The sequence below is a fragment of the Phalacrocorax carbo genome, chromosome 4, assembly GCF_963921805.1.
Source record: "Phalacrocorax carbo chromosome 4, bPhaCar2.1, whole genome shotgun sequence".
NCBI classification, from domain to species: domain Eukaryota; kingdom Metazoa; phylum Chordata; class Aves; order Suliformes; family Phalacrocoracidae; genus Phalacrocorax; species Phalacrocorax carbo.
The window spans coordinates 56,935,217-56,959,101 of NC_087516.1; the positions used below are offsets into that span (position 1 = coordinate 56,935,217).

The 23,885-nt window shown below is 43.4% G+C and overlaps 1 long non-coding RNA gene across 2 annotated transcripts in view; it reads right to left on the reverse strand.

Moving 5' to 3' along the window:
* The window catches only part of LOC135313120 (uncharacterized), an 82,170-nt gene extending 58,728 nt beyond the window's left edge, over positions 1-23,442 (reverse strand). For both annotated transcript variants that reach the window (XR_010372715.1, XR_010372714.1), the window contains exons 1-2: positions 22,961-23,442; positions 13,111-13,184 (exon numbers count right to left, since the gene is read on the reverse strand). This is a non-coding gene — a long non-coding RNA (uncharacterized LOC135313120). The remainder of the gene's footprint in view (positions 1-13,110; positions 13,185-22,960) is intronic.
* Between the last annotated feature and the right edge of the window lie 443 nt (positions 23,443-23,885).

Sequence of the window (23,885 nt, forward strand, 5' to 3'; positions counted from 1 at the left end):
GCATATTCACTGCATCAGCTCTCAAAAGGCTGGCTCACTGCTTGGAATTCACGGGGAGCAGCCCCGTCTGTCTTTGTAGGAATTTTGGCTGCACGACTGAGTACATGAAAATCAGGGAAGCCAGAAGAAAAGAATGATCTGTTACCTGAGTTTCTTTCGCCATTTGAAATCCACTGAAAGAGAGGCATCTTTGTAGCACAAGCTGTTGGCAACTCCTCTCTCCAGAGCATATCATCAGTCCCAAGCTTGCAGTCTTTTATTCTTTTAATTTTAATTGGTAGCTCCTGCCTAGAAACCAGTTGGGAATTGAATTGCCTGTGTGTTCCCCATGCTCCAGAGCAATTGCCTGTATATTCCGCGTGCCTCCAAGCAGTTGCCAGCCTGCTCCTCGTGCTTCCTAGTAAATGCCAGTAATCTGTGCACTGGTGTGTAAAACTTACAGTACTTGATTACGTCAGGAAAGAGAATGGCACAAAATGCAGTGTATGCTGCTATTTTCACCTTATCTTAGTATATGCACTGTGTCCCAGCCCTCGGCCTCAGTGCTGTGAGAGCAGCTCAGCTGGGGGTGAGGTAGAGGAGACATCTTTAGAGACCCTGGACTTGCACCAGTTTATGGATAGCCCCAAGAAATGTCCTGGAATTCTTGTACCACCCATCTCTACACCTCACCTGCCCATCCTGTGAACACTAACGTGAAGACAGCTTTGCATTGCTATCATCCTTGCAACAGGATTAACATCTCACAGAGGGTTTGCTGCTGCAGGCTCACTGTTTCCCCATGAAGTTGAACACGTCTCAGGTTCTGCCTGGGAGGGAACAGTAAAGCGCTGCTGCCCAATCATCTCTTCTCCTTGAGCCAGGTAAAGGCAGAAGTTGGGTAGGCTGGGTGGCAGGAATGAACAGAAACCATTAATTAAATAGCTCATTTGTCCCTTTTAGAACCACTTGTTCATGGACTCCATTTCAAGTCCAGGTGTTTCTTCTGCATTAAGTGGGATGAGTAACCACAAGAGAGAAACAGGTATAGCAAGGAAGAATAGGAAACTTGACTCTTCTATAATATATTCTCCCTACCAGCACAACCTCCAAGCAAATGAAAGACAGTAGTGACTCACTTCCTCCAAGATTAGACCAAAAGGGAAGAAAATGTTACTCTCTAAATCACCAATCTGTGCAGAGATCCTGTCAAAGTAAAGCTCCCATTACACACCACTCTGGACTGAGCCTGCAGGCCAGACAAGCCGTGCAGAATCGAAAGGATATCTCTAACATTTGTTTATCAGGAGCTGCAGTTGTTCACAGAAACCAAAGTAAAACAGACCGCATAAGTACCTGTTCAGAGACTGATCACCAGACAGGAGTCTCTGTGCATCAAGGCACTTTTCTGTCCCAAACCAAAAGTTGCCCAGAGCTTTTCTGTCTTTTACATGGGTCACAGGGATAGTTTTGTCTTCTTTTCACTCCTTTGCATCATTCTCTACATGCTACATTTTTCTGTGACCACTCCAATAGCTTATCCCTTCAGTGGACAAGGGAAGAGCTATGGATGTCATCTATCTGGACTTCTGTAAGGCCTCTGACACGGTCCCCCACAGCATCCTTCTCTGTATATCGGAGAGAGGATGGATTTGATGGGTGGACTGTTTGGTGGATAAGGAACTGGCTGGATGGTCACATCCAGAGGGTAGTGGTCAATGGGTCAATGTCCGGATGGAGATCGGTGACGAGTGGTGTCCTTTGGGGATCTGTATTGGGACCACTACTGTTTAGTATCTTCATCAGTGACACAGACAGTGGGATCGAGTGCCGCCTCAGCAAGATTGCAGATGACACCAAGCTGAGCGGTGCAGTTGACACACCTGAGGGATGGGATGCCATCCAGAGGGACCTGGACAAGCTCAAGAAGTGGGGCCATGTGAACCTCATGAGGTTCAACAAGGCCAAGTACAAGGTCCTGCACCTGGGTCAGGGCAACCCCTGGTATCAGTACAGGCTGGGGGATGAAGGGATTGAGAGCAGCCCTGCAGAGAAGGACTTGGGGGTACTGGTGGATGAAAAGCTGGACATGAGCTGCCAGTATATACTCACAGCCCAGAGGCCAACCCATATCCAGGGCTCCATCAGAACAAGCGTGGCCAGCAGGTTGAGGGGAGGTGATTCTGTCCCTCTGCTCTGCTCTGGTGAGACCCCACCTGGAGTGCTGCATCCAGCTCTGGAGCTCTCAGCACAGGAGAGACATGGACCTGTTGGAGCAGGTCCAGAGGAGGGCCACAAAAATGATCTGAGGGATGGAGCACCTGTCCTATGAGGAAAGGCTGAGAGAGTTGGGGTTGTTTAGCCCAGAGGAGGTTCTGGGTAGTCCTTACTGCAGCCTTTCAGTACTTAAAGAGGACCTATAAGAAAGATGGGGACAGACTTTTTAATAGGGCCTGTAGTGATAGGACAAGGGGTAATGGTTTTAAACTAAAGGAGGGTAGATTCAGACTAGATATAAGGAAGAAATTTTTTACAATGAGGGTGGTGAAACACTGGAACAGGTTGCCCAGAGAAGGTGCAGATGCCCATTGCTGGAAACAAGGTCAGGTTGGACTGGGTTGGACAAGCAACCTGATCAAGTTAAGATGTCCTTGCCTGTGGCAGGGGATTTGGACTAGATGACCTCTAAAGGTCCCTTCCAACCCATACCATTCTATGATTCACTTTTCTCACCTCCAATTCCATGGCCTCCTGACCTATCCTAGGCTCCGATGCCATTAGAGTCACCACAATGCAACCATTCTTTGACCTAATGGTGAGCCCCACATTGCCTGGCTTTGTTCAGTTTAGGAGCTGCCTTTTTCAAACCCTCTTCCACCTTTCCGATGCCCAGGGCTTCCCTGCTTTAGTGTACTCAGAAGCAGGAGCAGCAGTTCTCTGCAAGAGTCCATCTCCCTCAAGGGCTAAGCCCACAACATCGTTGTTCTATTCTCCTTTCTCAAGCGGCTCCAATGGGCTATCTATATTTAAATAAAGGTATTGTCATAAAGACATATCCTGGTCAGACAGTAAACCTCAACTGTTAATGTAATCTGAACCTTCTGGAGCCACTCATTAACTGTTATTTCCAGTGCAAGTCCAAATGCTCTCTCTTAAAACAGTTTGGCCCCAGTGGGCTTGGTTTAGGTTCAATAGTGTACAAAGATGGTAATTCTTCACTCTGTAGTGACTAACACAGTAGTCCCTTGAATAGGCTGGCATGAGTTGTGTGAATGACAGCTATTTCACCTCCCAGACTCCCTCCTTTCACAGAGCAGGGATCTATTTCACCCTGCTTTGCAGAGCTCACTGCCTCCCTGCATTCGTCAGGATGAGGCTCGTTTCATTTCCTGCCACTTCATCCCCCTTTACTCTCAGGAGAAGAGCATCTGGCATTTCTTTAGGTATGCTGCTGTAATGTTCCTGCTTCTCCTCCCCGTAACATGAGTACAAGGCTTGCTGAGAAGAAGGGATGGTACAAAAACAGACTTACTCTCCTTCACCCATCTGCTTACCCAAGTAAAGACTAAGACTGGCTGTCCTGTTCGGCTTAATTTTAGCATGACTAGGACAGCCCCTGTAATAAATTACAAGCTTCCTCTTCGTTTTTGGGTGGTGTATTGCACACTAAAATGATTCAAATTTAGTATCCTTTTTAGCCATCCTTTTTAAAGGAAAACGTTTCTCAATTCCTTACTCGCAGTTCCTCCTGCCCGACCCCCAAATTCCTGTTCAGTTACACTGTGGCAGAGTTTAAAATGTAAAGCAAGGCACCTTCACAAGAGGTCCTGAGATGGGCTGGTGTGGTACAAAACATCATTGTGGCAGTAATGTCGCTCAGTAGCCATCCAACTAGTTTCCACCAGTAGGAGTGCTCAGATGTATCTGAAGCAGAATCTGACCTCTAAGAAGAGGCATATGCCCATTTCTGTGTGAAACATGCATTGCATCCTATGAGCAAAAAAGGTAGACCAAACTCTGAACCACTGGCATGTCACAGCTGGAGCTTCCAAACAGTGAGGGGGTTAACTCAGCATTGCCAGCCAAGCTGCTCTCAAATGAAGTAACACTGGGCTTTGAACCCTTCCTCCTAAGAACCACGGCTGAAACTCTCCCAGTTTCTAGCACACTGACAGATCTCTCTCCTCTTTCTCTTCCAGACACTTAAAAGGAATTGTGTTTTCTCTTCCATGAAATTTGAGAAAGCAGGGATATGTCTTTTCTTGCCAGCAGAAAAAGCGAGGGCTGTCAAGACACCTAAATCTGATCATCGTCATTGCACTAGCAGGGCAGGGTTTTGTTGGGTGGCTGCAGTAACACTTATAAAAACCACGTCAAAAGGAGCCATTTAAACCCATGTAAATCCTGTTCACTGACGTATAACCACATCCATCACTCCTAAATGATATGCCAATCCAAAAAGTGGGACACCAGATCCTTCCATCGTGCTCGAAATGAATACTAACTTATCCTCGTGGCACCTTCAGGGAGTTACATGCCTCTCAGTATAACACAGGTCACAGAATGTGACTCTTTGGTATTAAGCAGAACCCACCACAGGACCACGGCAGCAGTATTTGCAATGTTGTTCAAATGTTCCTCACTTGACAGTGCCCTTCATTTATAGTTAACGATAATGTGACAGCCTATTCTCCTGGTGTACCATCTAACCACACGCAAAACTCTGCATGTGCCTCAGACTGGAATCCTATTTTTATCGGAATAGACATGTGCACTGAGGCTTTAACCAACAGCTGAGACAGGGTTTTAACGCGAGATTTTCAAACCTGTCTCAGGTATTTAGAAGCACAAATTGCAGTGAAAGACTAATTGAACTGTGCTTCTAAATCCCCCAGGTGCTACTGAAAATCTCTTCTTTAATAACTTGGAATCTCCTAAAGAATAAACCTCATCGAACCTAGATGGGTATGCAGATCCTAGGGTTAAGATTTTGAAGAACGCTCTGTACTGGCTTAACTCCCATTGACTTCAGTGGGAACAGAATTAAGATGACATTGAGCCTTTTTGAAAATTCCCCTCCAGGTGTGTTTTCTCCATTTGAATTTGAATAATCTGTTAACTGCTGAGATTGCTTTTTGATTTATCAGTATGAAGAATTTTACAGGTTTTCCCCTTAATTTTTGATGAAACCAGAGTCAAAAAAATGTAGCGTACTGTCACAAAAGCTCTTATCTGCTAAATCTACAGAAGGAACTATGTTTATTTTCTGTATGTTTACTATCATTATGATTATTATTTGTACTTCACCGGCAACACAGGAACTGAAACCACAGTCATTATTGTGGGAGGTGCTGTGCACAGTCGGTTAAAATATTTGTACGATATACAGGCAAGCTGTCTAACTTAATACTAATAGTCAGACTCTAGAGTAACCCAAGAATCATAATGAATATCCCCAGTAGGTGTAATTATACAGCAGCATTTCAGTTACTACTTCACCTCCTTGCAGATATTTTCAGGAGACAGGGATTTCCTTCAACTCCCCAGAATACTTTAGTTTACCTTTTAAATTAGCCCTACTTACAAGAATGAGGAAGGATATTTTTTAATGTTGGTGTGTCCCTCACTACAGTTTGCAGGCTGCACTCTGCTCTCTGAGACACACAAAACACAAACTTTTAGGGGTACAAACTGTATCACTTTCAATTCAAAAAACACATTAGGGCCCAGACTTGGCTTCTGGGATGCAGGTTTTACTAATATGAATAAAAGGAAACAGACAGCGAGGAGTCCTCTATTTTGCAACAGCATCACTGAGGACAGACTCTCCATGCCCCAGATTCTTTGTGAGAAAAAATAGCTGCGCTAATACCGCTCGCAAACAGCACGATAACCACTTCTTTGTTCCCACCAAAGATACAACAGCAGAATCCTGTAAGAGAAGTCATCTGATATGTCAGCTCATTAAATTAGTCAGAATGGGTGAATGAGGAAGAGGAATATACCATTGTAGATGTATGTTAATTAACAAATGCTATAAGAAAGGCATTTAAATGTATGAAAATGAATATTAATGAGATGAAAACACCTAATTATTTTGCATCTAATGGTATTATCCAGAGCATCCAACAGAAAATGCCTAATTGTCATGCATCTAAGGCAACAGTGCAAACCTTCAGACACAAAGATTCAGTGTACATATTACGACTTTAATTACAGACATTACAAAATATCTGCACTGAAACTTGAATTTGGAAGGATTTTTGAAGTTTTATTTGATTTATTAAAAAATGTTAGATTTCACCGGTTCCTTACATCATTGTTGCACTTCAAAACTGCATGCTGCTTCTTAGTGCTTCTGAGACCTTACACTGAAGTGCATCCACGTTTCTGCATGCACATCTCCAATTTGCAAGAATATCATTAGAAACGGTGGGCTGCAAACTGCCCTGGAATTAAGTTCTGAGGAATTTTTCATGAAATTGCATGAAACAAAACTCAGTCTGCATGCAATTCCTTCCTATGCAGAGGGCTACCAAAGGAGAATCCTGAGTTAAAAATAGTATGGATTCCTGGAATTAAAGACTGCCTCATAATACATATGCATTAGGAAGCTGAAATAAAATTATACAGGCCACTTGAATTCTATTATTTCCTAATTACTCCATGGTTGGCTTTATAACCTTAATGTTCTTTTAATGTAAGTTTTCCAAGGTTTGGGTTTTTTTTCTTTTAATGTAATTGCAGATATAAAGCAAATATCTTGACCTCAGCTAGAAGGACAGAGGGAGTTTTGCTTTCTAGAGAAATTCCGAAGTGGCCCAGCTATGCACATATTCCCTGTCTGAGACTCTAGGGCGTACACCAGGGACATGTCCAGAGAAGGATATATTTTAATGACTATTCTCTGCATGGTATTTGCAGTCCCAACAAGACTAATATTATTCATACATACGATCAGCGAAGTCTTAATCCTACCATCAAAGCAATTAATGAAAACAAGCACATTAACTTAGTATCGGAGTTAGAATTGATTCCTGAAAGACACTCCCTCCTCTCTCAAAACTGAGTTATTTATATATATATAAGCACCTGTGTGACAAGCACTTTAGATATACCTTGACATATATATATTTACTGTCACTCAAAAAGACTTACAATCCATCTTATTTTATAAAAATTATATCTTAGCCATGCTTCTAATTTTCTTACGAGACTGTTGTATGGAACTGTATGAAAAATGTTCATGACATGGAGCCACCTTATTCTGGTGGATTTACCTTATCCACTAAGCTTTTTATCCTATCAGAGAAAGAAATTAAGTTAGTTTGTATGATTTACTTTTAATAAATCCATGCTGCCATCTATTTACCACCTGTATTGCTGTAGTTGCTTCTGAACTGATTGCTTTACTAATAACTCCTACAATGTGCTTGGTACTGCATTCAAGTTAAATGCACTGGTTTGAAATCACCAGGTTTTCTTCTGTTCCCATTTGCAGGTAATTGTTGTTCACCTCAACAAACTTAGCAATTCAAGTAACAGCAGCAGCGTATTTTACATTACCACACATGTAAAGGTTCTCAGAGGGATTTCCCAGCCCCTTACGTACAAACCATCAAAGTACTTCTGCTACCACAATTAGCAGAGGGCAGAACCAATCTGTCAGCAGTATTTTGCACTGCCTGGGATACAGTTGGAATTTCTCACAGAACAAAAAAAAGTTTCCTAGCAGTTACATACTCCTGAGTTAACAACCCTTGAGTTAGGATTACTACAGGGAAAAGAGCCATGTTGTAGTGTCGTAGTTAAGCTATACAGGGAGTCATATTAGCATCTGGTGTGTGGTATTAACTCAAGTTTTTGCCTATACTCTCCAACTGTGCGGATGACTTCAGTAAAAGGCACCAGCATGCTTCAGTTAAGCCAGTTCAAGTTAAAAATATGAATAATAGTGTATTTGCTTGCAAATAGCTACAGTTCTCATTATTTTTCTCTCATGTCTGTTTGAATTTGTAGCAATAAGTTGTATCAATATGGGTTGGTGCATTTCTTATATTTGACTTTTTTGCAAGCAACTAGAGTAACCCTACAGTGAGGGCAAGTCCTTTAAAAAACCAAGAACAAATCCTTGCGTTTATGGGACTGTAAAATCTGTATACAGCATGGGACAGAGACAGCTTCCCTCAAAAGGATAAGCAACAACACTGACTCTGCCAAAACTAAAATTTTGGGTCCAGAGAAATTACCTGTTTCAGACACAGGAAACAGTCCTGCGTGGTGGCTGAATGAAAGCCAGTCATAAGCTGTGGTAGCCGAGTTTTTACAGAAGACACTTGATCCCTCATTCCCCAAAAGAAAGCAAAGAACAATAAAAAACACATCCTCTACAGAAAAATACCACGCAAATTCAATCTGACAAAAATAGAAATATATTTGTAAATGCCCAATTCACACAAAAAAGTTAACCCATTTTTAGAAGGTTTACATAGTCAATACTAAACTCCTGTGCAGAAGCGGTGAAGATATTGATAGCCAGTAATGCAAACGAGATTACAGTTAATTGTTAACATCTCCTGGGCTACGCTTCCTATGTCCCTGCACAGATGATGAATAAAATTATTTACCCATTCAAGTAATGAGAGCTATGCATTTTGATATGCACATACACTGTAACTCAGACCTCCTCTGAGACCCCTACCTGTAATTAGGAACAGATGTAGGATCTTGTTCCTGAATTGATAAAAACAAAAATCAGCCCTGCTATGATATATGGCTTAGTGGCGCAGCTAACGGGAGGAATACCTCTGCAGAAGGATCCCCCTCCAGGCACTGCACCTAATCAGCTCCCCTCTGCCCAAGAACCCTACTACTCTATAGATACTTCTCAGTGCTTTTCCGTCACTGATTTGGGACACTCACTAAAACATTCACAGGTGACATGGCAAGTGCATAGCAGGAAAGTGACAAGCAGCGTTTATATGGATTCACCTCTGATGAAGAAAACCAGAGATCTGTACTACTCAAAAGCACGGCAATTCTCTAACACGTACAGACTTCTCCATGGTGGAGTCATTTAAAATTAAGTGTACACCACATTATGTGCTTTCAGCAACAATTCTCACAGCTCAGCACATGCAGCTGGGGAACACTTCAAATTATTTCATGGGGGAAACTCAAGATGACATTCAGTGTAACATATTTATTTTATTCTCCAAACGTCACACTACTGCCCACTGCAGACGTTTCATGAACTGAAAGTAGCCACATTTCTTACTTTTTATCAGCTGGCTGAAATAACCCAAGGGTACCCGCCCATTTTCTTGCTCTCACACATAGGTACCAATATCAAAACCCAGCAGAAAGGAGTGAATGCTCTAAAGGGAATTTGCCATCTAAAGATGCTGCAGGCTGACCCTTCCCCAGTCAGATGCCCTTTGGACACCCTGACAGCAACAAGACACTGAGGATCTATGGCAGGCCCACCCCATTCACAGCATACTAGGCCTGAAAAGGTTCAAAGGAGCAACTGTGGTTGTTTTCACCAAGTGAGACAAGTGAAGCTGCCTTCTTTCGTGTTCCTTCTTTGACCACTAAATGCCCCTCACTTGATTTACCCTGATCCGGCAGAGCTTATAATTCCCACTGGCTCCTAGCATAGGTGACTAAAATTATGCCTTGTGAAAAGCCAGAAGAGCTGCAACCCCTCAGGCCTGTAGAAGAGAGACAGAAATTTGTATTTACTGAGGTCACCTCAGTACAAGAAACTTTCACCGGTTTCATTTAAATCTGACTGAAACAATTCAAGCTAAACTGATGCGAATGCCTTCATACATCTTTATTTAAAGATGTTAAATGGGGGTTTACTCGATTTCAAACCTAATCCAAATCTAAAAGAAGCGACCAGATGAAATAAGACTGTCCATGTCACATTTTGCATTGGTTTAACTAAGTAGGTTTACCAGTAATCTTAGTGCAACTCCCTCATGTATACAAGGTCTGAAAATACATTCCCTCTCCAGCATTACCCTGCTTCATGCCAGGAGAATTTGCAGCTGGAATGGGCTCACAGGAACCTCAATGCCTAGAAATAAAACAAGGAGGGGGGGGGGGAATCATAGCTGCTGTGCTCACAGGCCCTCCATGGACATTGCCTAAATTAGGGTAATTAATATAGGGGAATGTGTCTGTGCTCCTCAGTAGTTTATAAATGTTACAAAAAGAGAAATGTTTTATATGTCCCCTGACGGGTTTTAGATGTTAATAAATGATGTGCAAGGAGGTATTTTACATCTCTCCATTTAACAGTGAGCTGACAGCTCCAATTATAGGCCAGTCTTTGACCCCAGCAATCCTTCCAGGAAGCTGTGGAGTAAATGGAGTAACTTTCTTCCAGAATCACAACGTACATTGGGATGCTGGATCAGCATTTCAACATCCAGACACAGAACCTAGGTGAGACATTCTGACACCCAGCCATCTCCCCTTTCGCTGCAGCATGCGCTTGCCAGTCACTGGTACCTGCTTACCTTGTCACCAGAGACCCACTGCTACTCTTCCTGCGGTAGCAACAGCTTTTCATCTTACAGGTACAGGAGAGTGAATGGAGCAACCAGCCAGAAAATTACTTGCTATGTTGCTCCTCTGCTGTGGACTAGAAAAAGAACAGAACTGTACCTGGCACATCCAGGTCAGCAGAGGTAGGCATGGGTATCACTTGTGTCACTGCATGCCCTTTCACTCTGCTTTGGTCAAAAACTGCTACCACTGAATCATTGCAGCATCCTCTCTGGGACCATGTTTCTGTGCCTGCACACCTGTCTTCACCAGCATGGACAGAGTAGGAGGGGCATGCCTGTCCTTTTAAAAGGTAACAAAGTGACTGCTCAATAACATGTGCCCCGGCAGAAAGCTCCACTAGTTTCTAGTAAGCCTTAGCTACTACACTTTCCTTCTGCTCTGCCCAACCCACACCAGTAGAAGAGAGCCTCTTTGAAGTTTAAGGAAGCTTGAAGCAGTGTTCTAGTTATGTTATGTTTTAGGTTCCAACCTTTGTTGCAAAGTAACAACAGAGGGAGAAGAATCCTCTCCCTGTGCCAAGGCCCTAAATCTGCTCACAACACTGTACTCCTGCACGCCTGTATATTTTCACCCTCTCCTTTCTCTTATCTGAAAAACAACCTTTGGTCTTGATCCTTAAACTGGCTGCGTTCACTGTTGTTAGTGTGCACATTCATTGCTCCTATTAACCATTAAGGTACAGCCTAAGGCAGCACAAAGCTGCTCTGAGGCACTTTAGCCCATGCTGTACGCATTGTTTCACTCCACAGGAATCGCACCCCACTGATGACAAAAGGCAACTCAGACACTGCATTAGACCAAGCAGAACTGTGAGTAACACCTTGCATTTTCACTACATCATCCCAAAGGCAGGGGAATGGTTTTTACAATACTATTAAAATCCCATAAGGTAGTACTTTTGCCACTGACAATCTCTTGCTTCCTTTTATTTTAGAAGGGCAGAAGCCTACAGCTTAATATATCTGATTTATTAGAAAAACTAAATTTTTTATTATTTCCCACCCCATTTTTTTTCACATGAAGGGCTGTAAAATAACTGATTTCTTTCCTCCTCCACTTTCTAGTGTTGGACAAAACTGGTGACAAAAGGGCATGTGCAACTATTAGAATTAAGGTTTTCTTTCAATTAGTGGTTCCACAACTGCATCTCAGCAAAGCTTAGAAGAAATCTTAGGTGGCAAGAGCAAAGTTTGGTTTCAGATTTGGGACAGAATTATCTTAACAATTTCAGGGCATTCACGCTATATCCAAGTACAGCCAAACACCGTTGGACATCTTTCACTTATATATTCCTTCTGTTTTGCACAAAGATTTCTCAGAAATCTTGTCTTAGGAATGGGTCTTGTTTACTCCTGTTAAAGTCTAGGCCTTTAGTACAGAATTTCTGGGACTAAGTTATAGTTTTTCTTCAACTCCTGTCTGCATTTGGTTATGCATTTCTTCTGGTTTGCATTAACTCGTGTATAAATGGTTGTGAACATCCATTCTTCAGAACTTTACTGTTATTGATTATGGCTGGGTTTCCAGCGCTTTTGAACAATGGGGACCACATGCTAATATACAGTTTGTCTTAGTCATCATGTTCATCTCATTCTCGATGGCGTATGTCAAACACATTCTTATTAAGTCAAATAATATTGGTGTGGCTACTACAGCCATTATTTACAACGAAGCATGACAGTAGGTTATTATATTTGTCTGTCTGGTTATTATAATTGCCTGTTAATTAAATTTAGCTAATAAAATCGGGGTAGAAGCAGCACTACCATATGGCTAGTCATGTCTCCATGAAACAATGGCTATAGTCACTGAAACTTGGCTTAAGAGCTGGCAGCCACAATCCTGTGGTAAAGGACTTTCAACAGGAGACACCAGAGCTCAGGCAGAGCCAGGTACTGGAAGCTGTGGCACTAGGAGAGATGCCTGCCCGACCCTCGTGCCCTCCAAACCCATATCCCACAGGCACTGGAGGTTACCCCCTCACAGGACCCCTCACTCAGCCAAACCTCTGAGAAACAACTCTCACAGTCCCTGCTACTTTCATACCTCCAGTTCAGGGCAGGGGAAAACAATACTGTACATACCTCCTTGAAAGATAGCCAACCGCTGCAGCTAGGAGATGAGGTAATCTGATAAGGAAGGCCAACAACGGTTCAACAGAGAGCACTACATCTTCTTAGCCCTCGTTACTGCACAGACCCATCTAACCAGCTGCCGTTCCACTGTCAGCTACAGCCAATATTCAAGACCAGCAAACAGAGATTACGCATCCCCTCTTCGTTGCAATCTATTTTTTATGTTATAGCACCTCAGTGACATTCACAGGATACGCCCTACAAGTGTCTCACTCCTGTGCAATCAAATTAAAGTCATTCAGCAATGGCTTGTTTGCTGAAACATATAAACATTGTACCTGTCTTGTGTCAGAAAGAGTGGTATCTTTCTACAGGGAAAAGTTATTTGCCACAGATTTGACTGATTTGGCAATTTCTCTGTTTATCAATGTCCCACAATTCTTTCACATTTACAAGATACAGTAATAATACTTACCACCTTATGGGCTGCTGTGAGGCATAATTCATTAGTCCTTCTGAAATGTTCAGAGATCCTCTGAAGAAAGCAATCTGGAAATAAAATTATCATTACCATCAGTACATGTGGGGGTTTTAATATATTCATCTCCATTCTCCATTACACAAACAATTGGTTTGGGGGGTTTGGAGTTTGCTCTTGTGTACATGTATGAGCGTGAAAACTCACCGCATTTTGGTACACCTCAGTGGTACCAGGAATCACATCACTTTTACCAGCATTCCTGCTTCTTTTCTCTAAAATAATGTCTAAGAATTTGATTTAAAAATAGAAGTCTCACTAGGCAACGTAAGTTTGTGGACCTGTCAAAACCACAAAAACTGTATGATCCCATGATATGAAAGACATAACAAGTGAATTTACACATTCACAAAGCAGTATCAGGTAGTGCTAGACACCTGCTGAAGGTGATCTGAACTGTTGCTTGGACACAACTATTCCTTTGCACTGGCTACCAAAAGAACCCACAGCAACTAAGATCCCTAGACATGTCATTTGGATGCCTAACATTAGGAGGTATGTATGGTCCCCAAATGCAACCGAAATTATAGATTCAAACCTACTTCAAGCTAGGCAGAGAGCCTTCAGACAGCTGAATGCCTCCATGGAAATCTATTCCCAAACTTTGCTCACCCTTGAAGGTGAGCATATTTCAATTCAGAAGCGCTGAGCTGAATTTCCACATCTGCCTCGAGACTCCAGTATGACCCTGAGCAAATGCCAGATAAGGGATTTTCTAGCATCCAAACTGCAGGTAGGGAGCTTGCATCACCTGGAAGCCACCACTCCTATCTGCAGCTTTGAAAAACTCCTTTTAATCCCTCTGTGTCCCTGTAAAATGGGAATAACATTTTTTCTCCTTTCCCTGTTTGCTGTCTGCTTAGTCTGGGAATTCTTGTGGCTTCTGTCCACCTCTCCCATCCGGTGTAAACAGGGTGCTTGATACAGTGGGCCACTGATCTTAGCCCCTCTAGGCACTAAGGGAAAACAAACACATTGATGACACCTCAACTGTGGCAATTGTGTATCTATATGCTGCTCACGCAGACAGAGAAAAGCAGTCCACTTTCATCCCCCAAATACACAATTTGAAGTGCGGGTCTTTGTTGAACAGGCTTGCAAGCTTAAAAAATGCCCTTCTGTGTTTCTTGTCCCTCAGTAATTTCAATACATATAATCACTACAAGGAAATCAGGAGTTGAAGGGGGGGGGGTTAATTAAGCCCTCCTGCTCCACAATTTTTGCCAGAAACTTGACTCAAAACAGGTTTTTAGTCCAAGAATTGTGTTCTATTTTTTATTGCATGCTTTATGCCTTTCTAGACCTCACCTAGATTAGAAGTGGATGAGCCAAAGCAAACACACATGTGCGCGCGCACACACAGAGTGCTAGGTGCGTTTTTCTGTAAGAGAGAGTCTGCTTTCCCAGTCTTTCTGCATCTGTCAGCAGCAAGGCTTGAAAACCTTGCAAAGAAAGTCTGTTCTCATGAGAATTCCTGCCTCGCTCTCTGCAGATTCAAGAACCAATCTCTGGCTACTGCGCATGGGAATCCCAGTATTTTGGCACGGTTTTAACATCAGCATCATTAGAAACATTGATTTATTTTAATTGTCACCTTGTAGCCTACACTGCCAAATGCAGTCAGAATGTCAATTCTTTATCAATGTGAGCTGTTGACATGGAAACAGATCTGCTGAAATGGAAGCAATAAGAAAAAATGTGTTACTCCTCCAAGTTATACTTAGAAGTGGTAAATCTGTGTGTGCTACAACAGATTTAAATACCCAGTAAACTACACAGAAGAAATAAACAACTATTTGGGGTGACAGTCATTTTAGTTGTTTACATCATAGACTGCATTTAGAAAATCTCTAGTGTTACTATGGCAACTGCTTTTGCTTAAACGTAGTTGTGGACGCACTTTAGGTATAATCTAAATTAACTAAAGATGGAGGAACAAAACTGGGGAGCAACAGCTGAAGGAGTGACTGGCTATTCCCTATCAGCCCTTCCTATCTGCTGCATGCACTGGCAGGGGCACAGCCAGAGCGCTGTGTAGCACAGGCACCTTGGCTCATCCTCGTCTGTGGTCTCAGACAGGACCTGAAACAGCTGACAGACTGCACCAGGTAGGTTTTAAAGATAACAGAGAGGCACAGAGCTGCTTATTATCCCCACAGAGCTCACAGTGCACCCCAGAGCTGCTTGTTCTCTCCCACTGGTCACCACGTAGGTGGTGGGAAGAGGAGGCTGGTGAGAACATGAGCATGCAAGAGGGGCCGGAGGCCTGCTCTGCACCTCTGCCAGAGTTTGTGGCTTTCCTCTTTGGGATGTCTCCCAGGGAAGACGGCACAGTTGCAGAAAGGTGAGTCTGTAGCACAAGCCTTCTGCTAAAATCTGTGACTTGGAACGGACACAGCCTCACGATTAACTTCACACGGCTAAGAAACTGTCCTAAAAGATGGAGTGCAGACCTTTGACCGGCACTACATTTCCACTAGAAAGGTTAAATCTCTGTGCTGCTAAAGCTAGTTCATAGTCATAGGGAACAAGGCCAGAGGGGCTACTGTGATCTGCTGTTCTTAATAGGGATTAAAGGAACCTACTGTCTCCCGCACACCTGCCTCCAACCTGAAAGCAAACGACAGTGAGATGGAGATCACTGAGCAGAAAATGGAGGGAGAGGCTCCTCTGCCCTCTTGCCAGGTGCCAGGGCAAGAGGCAAGAGAAGGAACAGACACATTTAAAACAACTTCTCTAAACAGGATCATGGAGGCATTTGGAGCCAGGGACTCTTCAAAGCTTGTGGATCCTGGCAATGCTGTGAGGCAGTCCAGTTCTGAACTTGCTAGGGCAACCCACCCCCCCACCTCCCGCTTCAACTGTGATAAGACATCAAGGCATGTGGATTTTTTTTCTTTTCTTCCCTTTTCTGCTTTTCACATTCCTGCATGATTACATTAGATAATGATACATACCTCCCAAAAGCTTGTGCATCAATTAACAAGGGAAGGAAGGACACACATCATTAATTACATGCTGGTCTGTGAAACACAGACATGGGATATGACATAACATTCTAAAAATAGCAGGAAGGCCTGCCTTGTTTAGGTCAAGTTTTATTTAAATTCCCATAATAAAGCATCTAATATTAAACAACGAAGCGGAAGACACACCACTGTTCAGCCTCAATGGGTGTTCCAGACAGACCTGCTATAACTTAATCCACACCGCAAAATGCAGAGCCAAGGAATGTAAGTTTATGTGAGCATGAGACAAAATAGTCCTTTAAACTTACACAGCATTTATCAATCCACAGGATCCCAAACTACTCTACAAACCATATACTAACTTAAATGCTTCCATCTGTATTGTTATCTTACATATCTTACTCCATCTGTATTGTTATTTTGGTGAGATTCAGGAGGTGTTGGGTTAGATGCTGGGCCAAATTGCTGATATAGCTACATGCAGTCAGAGATGAGGAGACAGGCTGCTGGCTGTCATAGTTGCTCACAGACATGGTTATATCGAGGAAATTCTGCTTTTCTCGAATAGAGATGAGGGAACAGAACTGGATGAGAAAAGGACCTGCAGTGCGTATCACTAGGTACAACTGCTCCCCATCAGCCTTGGCTAGTGAGTGGGATAAGCGTAGTATTTCTAGATCATTAAGGATGGATACTGGAGGCATACATAATTCTGGAATGAGAGACAGCCTCTGTCTGAACCTGCTTGTAGGCTAAGTGGAATAGACTGATGAAGGTGGCAGAAAAGTGTCTTGCTTATACCCAGTGTTCAAATAGGGAATAGTAATTAGCAGATTTTGTGTTGATTTTGTTGTGAATCCAACACAGGAATCTTGCAGAAAAGAAGAACACAATCCCAGCCACCCCCAGTGTAAATTAAAAGCTCTTTTCACACACACACACACACACACACACAAAACCCCCAACCTTCTTCCTCCTCTGGAGTGGATTGTGGCTGGCAAAAAAAAAAAACCCGAAACATTGCAGAGGGGCAAAAAAAAAAAAATACAGTTGAATTAGTGCAAACTCATACTCTTTTGAAACAAGACCCATGGGCAACTTGGTTTCCAGTTAGAACATACAAGATCGTCATTTTCAAAGCCTCATCTGAAAACATAAATTATGATCTTATCCTATACTGACGGCAATGAAGGCAGCAATCTTCTATCTATGCCTCCATCTCCAATGTTAGAAACCAAAGGTACTGTTTTCTAATGCCCCTAATACATCCGAGGAGCAGATGATCCCCTGAAAGCCAGAGTCTTTTGATCCTATATAAATTGGATGCTTTCGAGAATGTCACCCAGAATTCTCATGTCAGTCCTAGGAAAACATAATCTAAAACAGAGGATAATTTTGATTTTCCTCCTGACTCAGCAGATGAGGAGATAATTACATACAGAAAATGAGTGTTCTTGAGGGTAAATATACCTGCTGTAATCCTACTGCCAACTGAATTAAGGTTTGCCTGCCACAGTAAGGCATATGTTAACTCAGCATCCGGAGGAAAGCTAAGAGCTGTCAGATTTCAGAAGTCACTGGTGGTCCTTCCTATGTTACAGTTCAGTATTTCAGAGCACAGAAACCAATGGATTGAGGAAAGAGGAGAGAGAGACATTGAAGAGAGAAAGGGAAAAAGAAAAAGTATTTCTTGTTTCTGCCTGTGCTTATAAGCAGAGCAATAAAAGAATCCAGCAACACCACGAGAAACTGAAGCGGGTGGGTCGCCTATTCTTTTCTCCACATCAAATCCAAATGATTCCTCTCACTGACTGGTAACATGAAGCAGCTTATTTTTTCAAGTGCTCTTCACCCTAACCATGACTTCCACCTCTGGAACTGGAAGAATCCCATATGTCAAGTAAGCAAAGACGGGTTATCCTTCTGCAGCAACAGCTCAACACTGATTGAAAGTCTCATTTGTCAGGGGAAAGAATGTTAGTTTTCTTTTTAAATTAACCCAGAAGAAGAAAAAGATATTTGTCCAGTGTCCAGGTGCTTTTTCATTCCTCGAGCATCTGCTAGTTTGAGAGAATTTTAAATGGTTGGCCTTTATGAAATGAATTGGTAATCAGAGCCCTGTGCCTCACACACCATAGACTGAGTGATTCAGGGGACTGGTAATAGGATAAAGCCTTTCACCTCACAGGCTGCGGTTCAAATTCAGAATAATTCTTAACTTCATAAACACCATCGCTACATGATGGGCATTTGATTGTTATCACACAATGAATCAGGTGTTTTTCCTAGTGGAAAAGTATTCATGCCACAGACAATATACTAATTATTGTCAGTAATTAGCAGCACTCTTGGCAGTGGCAGTAGAGGGACCTGTAGAAAATTACCCATATGTTCATCCCTTGGAGGCTGTCATTTCAAGGCAAGGGGTCAAGCCCTTCAGACAGTCACTGTGGTGATTCTTGTAGCTCTTTTCCACCCTGGGTATGTTTTGCAGATAAGCTGATTTCAGCCTCCAGAGCTGTCAATCCACCACTTTTATTACCGCTAAATTACTTTTGTTTCAAACGCTGGAGGCAACTTTGAATGCCGGGTCTAATTAGATTGTAATTGTTGGAAGATCTGAGTAACTGTGGCAGATTTGGGTGGAGACTTTGGTGGCTTATAATATTTGTGTAAATAGGTTTCACAAGCACAAAACCTACAGCTGCTTATAACAGTGAGCATTTTCTTAGAAATTTTATACTACTAACCATCTAAGCCAGACAGGAAAAACTTTGAATTTCCACATGCAAACTGAGTGATCTGCAAAAGCTGTCTGTCCAAGCAGACAGCTTCATGGGTCAGGCAGTTTTTATGAGCCCAAGATGTTTTGCTACAAGCAGAAGAAGGTGAGTTTAATTAGGAACAAATATTTTTGTACAAACAGAACAAGGTACATTGACCTAAGCAAGAACCAATAGCAAGAAAGAATTATGTATGTCACCATGTTTTCAAAACAATTTTTAAAAACCCCATAAACTAAAAAGAAAATAAACTTCAAATATATATAGGAGTAAATGCTACCATTTAGCACCAGAAGCCTTATCTTCACCTAGGGGAAAAATACTCATGAACAGTTCAGGAACTCCATGCCCTGTTGCAGAATACCATTTTTCCTCTGCCTTCCTTCGGGAAAGCATAGACCCCCTCGACACTTCAACCCCCTCTAATATAACATAGTCCAGAAGTCTGCAGGGAAATCCTGAAGATCTGAGAGTGAACATTTAAAGGCCAGGGAGCTTCTGCTAGGAGACCCCGTGCTTCAACGTTATCTCCTGAGGTCTACCTGTCATAATGACAGCATTACCTCTATGTGCAGCTCGAGGGAGAGCGGTGCAAATATTGGATTACCTGGTTCAACAGCCAAACAAAAAACAATCATGGGCAGAAAAAATTTCAGTTGAATTTACTTAAAATAAAGCTAAGGTGGGTGGTCTAGCTAAGAAAAAAAAAAGGGGGGGGGAAATGTTTGCCTTTAAAGTAGTAAATCCTCTGTTCTGTTTTTGACCTGAAAAGGAAAAAATGCCCACAAAATTAAATAGTTTTTTTAAACCTTTCCTTTCTTCCCTTTCTTTGATTTTGGGTTGGGTTTTTTTTTGTAATAAACCTTCACCAAATTTCATATCACACCAAAGTAGATCTGGTCTCCCTGGAAAATTTGTCTTCTTCAGCAAACCTACTACTTAAAAACATTTTGCTGAAGTCTAGCTGTAGGAAGGACTGTACAGTCTGAACCAGAGAGATCTAGTGACCAGATTTTTAAGAAGAAAGAACCAAGTTTTCAAGTAAGAAAACCGATCTACTCAATCACTATAGATGAAAAATCTGATTGCTGAGTTTTTTCCCATGAAGGGAGAAGAGGACCAAATACCTTTGAAGGACAGACTAGCAGCCTCACTTACTCACCATAACTACTGACCCCTTTGTTTTGTTCTCCTGTAAGTAAAACCACAGCCACAGTTCTTCACTCAGAAGCTGAATTCTTTTTCCCTCCTGCTATAGAGCCTTTGTGAAATGAAAGGTACAGATGGATTCCACTGGTTACTGCAAAGTCGATGAGATACCACCAGTGCGTTCCCACAAGCTTGTGTAACTTGTTACTTACATGCATGGCTGGCGTGAGCACACTTGGGTTTAAGCCACGCTGGTTATCGGTTATCCAACAGCTCTGTGAGGACTGTTTGGGTTGGTAGCTGGCTCCTTTACTTCCACAGAACGAGCTTCTACAGCTGAACTGGCTTTGGTAAATATGAAGAGGTACCCTCTGCTACATAAATACAAACACCAAAATTAGAATGAAATTCGCTCAGAAGGACAAAAAGGAAAAAATTCAGAAGTCTGTAGAACTGCCGCTGTAAATATAAGCAATACCATTTACTAGAAGAAACAGATACATAAGTATATATATACAGAACTGGAACAAAATACGCTTAGAATGACAAGAGAGAGAGATATTCAGAAGTCTCCAGCTCAATCCCGAATCAAAAAGTCCAGTCCCCCAGACTTTATGTAAGTCACTGTTGAAGACAGCAGGACACAGGTAAATGCTTATTTAAACCTCTTTCCTCCCAGCCCATGTTACATGCAGAACAAGGCACTGGCCAATATTTATGCTATATTCTACCAACTACTATCCACAAAAGAGTTTGCTGCCTTGGATCACAAGACCACAATGCAAATTGTTGTTTAACATTCCCTAGACAGCCAAGGCTTTAAGGGACAAATTACTAAAGCTACAAAAAGACACAATTACTGAATACAGAAACCACTGCAGCACTTGCATAAACGACAGAGGAGTATGAGCCCATACTCCTGAGCAGCAACACTACAGAAGACGTACCATTCCCAGGATGACACTCGGCTTGTTCAGCATTTGCAAGTGCAAACATTCAAAAGAAGAATAAAAAGCCTTGTGACCAACTCTGGGTAATACTCAGCTCCAAACTGAAAAGGTGTGGGCAAACTGAACATCCTAGAAGCACAACTAGAAGAGACAGCAAGCTCTTTCAAAGTTTACCAGCAGCTTTGCACAGGAGGAGAATGGCTAAAAAGTGAAGCTGTGAAGAGGAACCTGACAGCCACCATGAAGGAGCTGGAAGACACAATGACAAAGCAGAACCAGGACTTCAAACAGCCACAGAATGAAAAAGAAGAAATTCAGAAAGAACTCCAGAAGGTACAGGCAGGGGCTGGGGGGGAGGAAACAAAAACCTGATGGATTTTGAAAAGAGAATAGCTAAAAAGGTATTAAAATGTGCAGGGGCTGGGAGCACAAGCGAAGATCCAATAGTAAACACACAAAAAGGAAAAATAAAATTCTTGTTGGGGAATACAGGATGTTCTCTGACAGTGTAACAGCAAAGATAAATAAATACATCCTTGCTTTCCATTCTAGGTGACTGTGAGATACCAGAGAAGAAAGCACACAGGTATTACACGGGGAAGAAAGTCAATGCGAAGAAACAGAAAAGCTATTTAAATACAGCAAACAGTTAGAAACTCCTGTAAAGCAAACCTCTTTAAACCATAAAATAAACAGTCTTTCCTAGGTGGCCACAAGAAAAAAACAGAAGCATTTGAGAATGGAGTATTCTCAGAGGCCAGGTTTACCTGAAGTCCAAATGCAGAAACAGAGGGGTAGACTAGGTAGAGTTTCTCCTCATGCTTGTTCTGAGCACACGAAAGGTCAGAGAAGCATTGTCCCAGTTCAGTACACATCTATTTTCTGGGATCAGGTAGCATGTTAAAGTGAAAAGACAGGAGGAACCTTCATCAATCCCACTATTACACAATACCCTGGGCAGTAGAGCTGCCCAGTCCTGTTGAAAATGGCACTACTACCTATTGTAAAGGACTAAAAGAGCCTTTTACATGTTACACTATGGCACTAGCAATCAGCAGGAGGTGTAATGTATGGCACCAGTGCTTACAGGACCCACCTAGGGATATAAATCTGCCCGAGAGAACAAAGCGGCAGAAGAATACATCCATTAATCTTGCTTTAATAGCTTATGGAACACATGAGGAGACATGTAAAGGTAGCTTCCTGTAAAGCCAATCCACGTCTATAACACATCTGGCAGTGTATCTAATATTGTAATTCTGCATGTAAGAATCATATTGCAGGGACTCTGCCTCTATTACAGCCTGTATATACATTCATGCCTCACACAGGCTTCGGGGACCTCACTGCCTTCTCAGCTATGTTCAGCTAGAGACCAGCACTTGCAAGAGGGAGAAGAACATCTGCTTCTCAGAAACTCTGCTTATTATGGCTGAAAGTAAGGTGCCCGGCTTCTTCACCGCTACTTCATTATTTTTATTTCTCTGACAGTCAGCTGTATCTGTTCACAGACATGCACAATGGTTTTGTGCTGCATAACTCTTCCTTCAGCAAACTCTAGATTTACATCTGTTTAAAACGAGGGTGGAAACAACCTTAGAGTCCAAACCTTTAAGACTGAGCTTGCACAATTCACATTCCCACTTCTGGCAAACCTGCAGAACCATGCAGGCCCTAGCAAGACTCATTTGTATGCTCACGTAGAGAGGAAAAAAATTAGTATCTACACAAATACAGAGGCAGATAGTGCTTATCTGTTAATACCAGCCTGGAACCGGGACCCAGTAGCCTCTGGTATCCCTGTCCCATGCCCCAAGACACACCCACATGTTGCATTGGCCCTGGCACATAAGTTGTGCAAGGTCCAGGGGCCCCGCACAGCCCAGGCGCAAAATCAACATAAACCCTTCGCTGTGCAGAGAGCGAAAATCTCTACCTCTCAGACAGGCCCCGGACAGATGCAATGGCTGGGAAGAGGGGGCACTTTGCATCTTCCTCTACTGACCAGCAGCCATGCTGAACTCCGCGACTCCTTGCCGATGCCAAAGGAAGAGCTCCAACGCAGCCTGAAAAGTCACTCGCGTTATTACTGGAAGTACTGGTACCTACGCAAATGCGGGTTTAGGGCCTGACCCAGTTGCTCTGTACTTTTCCTTCAAATGCTGCCCAGCCAGTCTCTCCAGCAAAATATTGACTTCAAAACAGCACAGGAGCACAACTACCCTGCGAGGCACCGAGCAGGGTATGACCGCCCTTCAGTCTATTTAAGAAAGGCTCCTGAGGCGCCCCGAGTTCAGCCACGCGCCACCTGGGGTGCCACAACCCCTCGCTGAGGACAAGGACCGGCTCCCGGGGAGGGCAGCGCCGTGGGGGAACCGGCCGGGCCGGCTGCGGGAGCAGAACGCGGGGAGCCACGGCCGGGAGGCCGGGTTTTGTCGGGGGGGCCGGGAGCTCCTCGCCTGGCAGCTCCGCCATCTCCCGCCTCTACGGGAGCGACACCAACGCTCGCACGCGCAACGCCTGAGCTACGCGCGCCCATTAAGGATATAAAGGAACGTTTAATGCTTAATTATTAACCCCTCCGAGGCCGGCGGGTGCCTTCCTCGCACCGTTTTGCTTCGTCACGCCGCCGGGGATCGCGGCCGCTACAGCCGCCACCCGCCGGCCGCGCCAGCGCCGCCGCGCCAGGGGACAACATGGCCGCCGGGCCCCCCGCGGCGGGGAGGCGGGGAGCCGCGGCGGCACCACACGGCGCGGCGCGACCCGCCCGGCGGCAACACCTGCCCCGGCGGCGGCGGGTCCCTTACGGAGCCGGCGGCAGCGCCCGCCCAGGAATTACAAGCCGGCGGGGGGATGTCGGA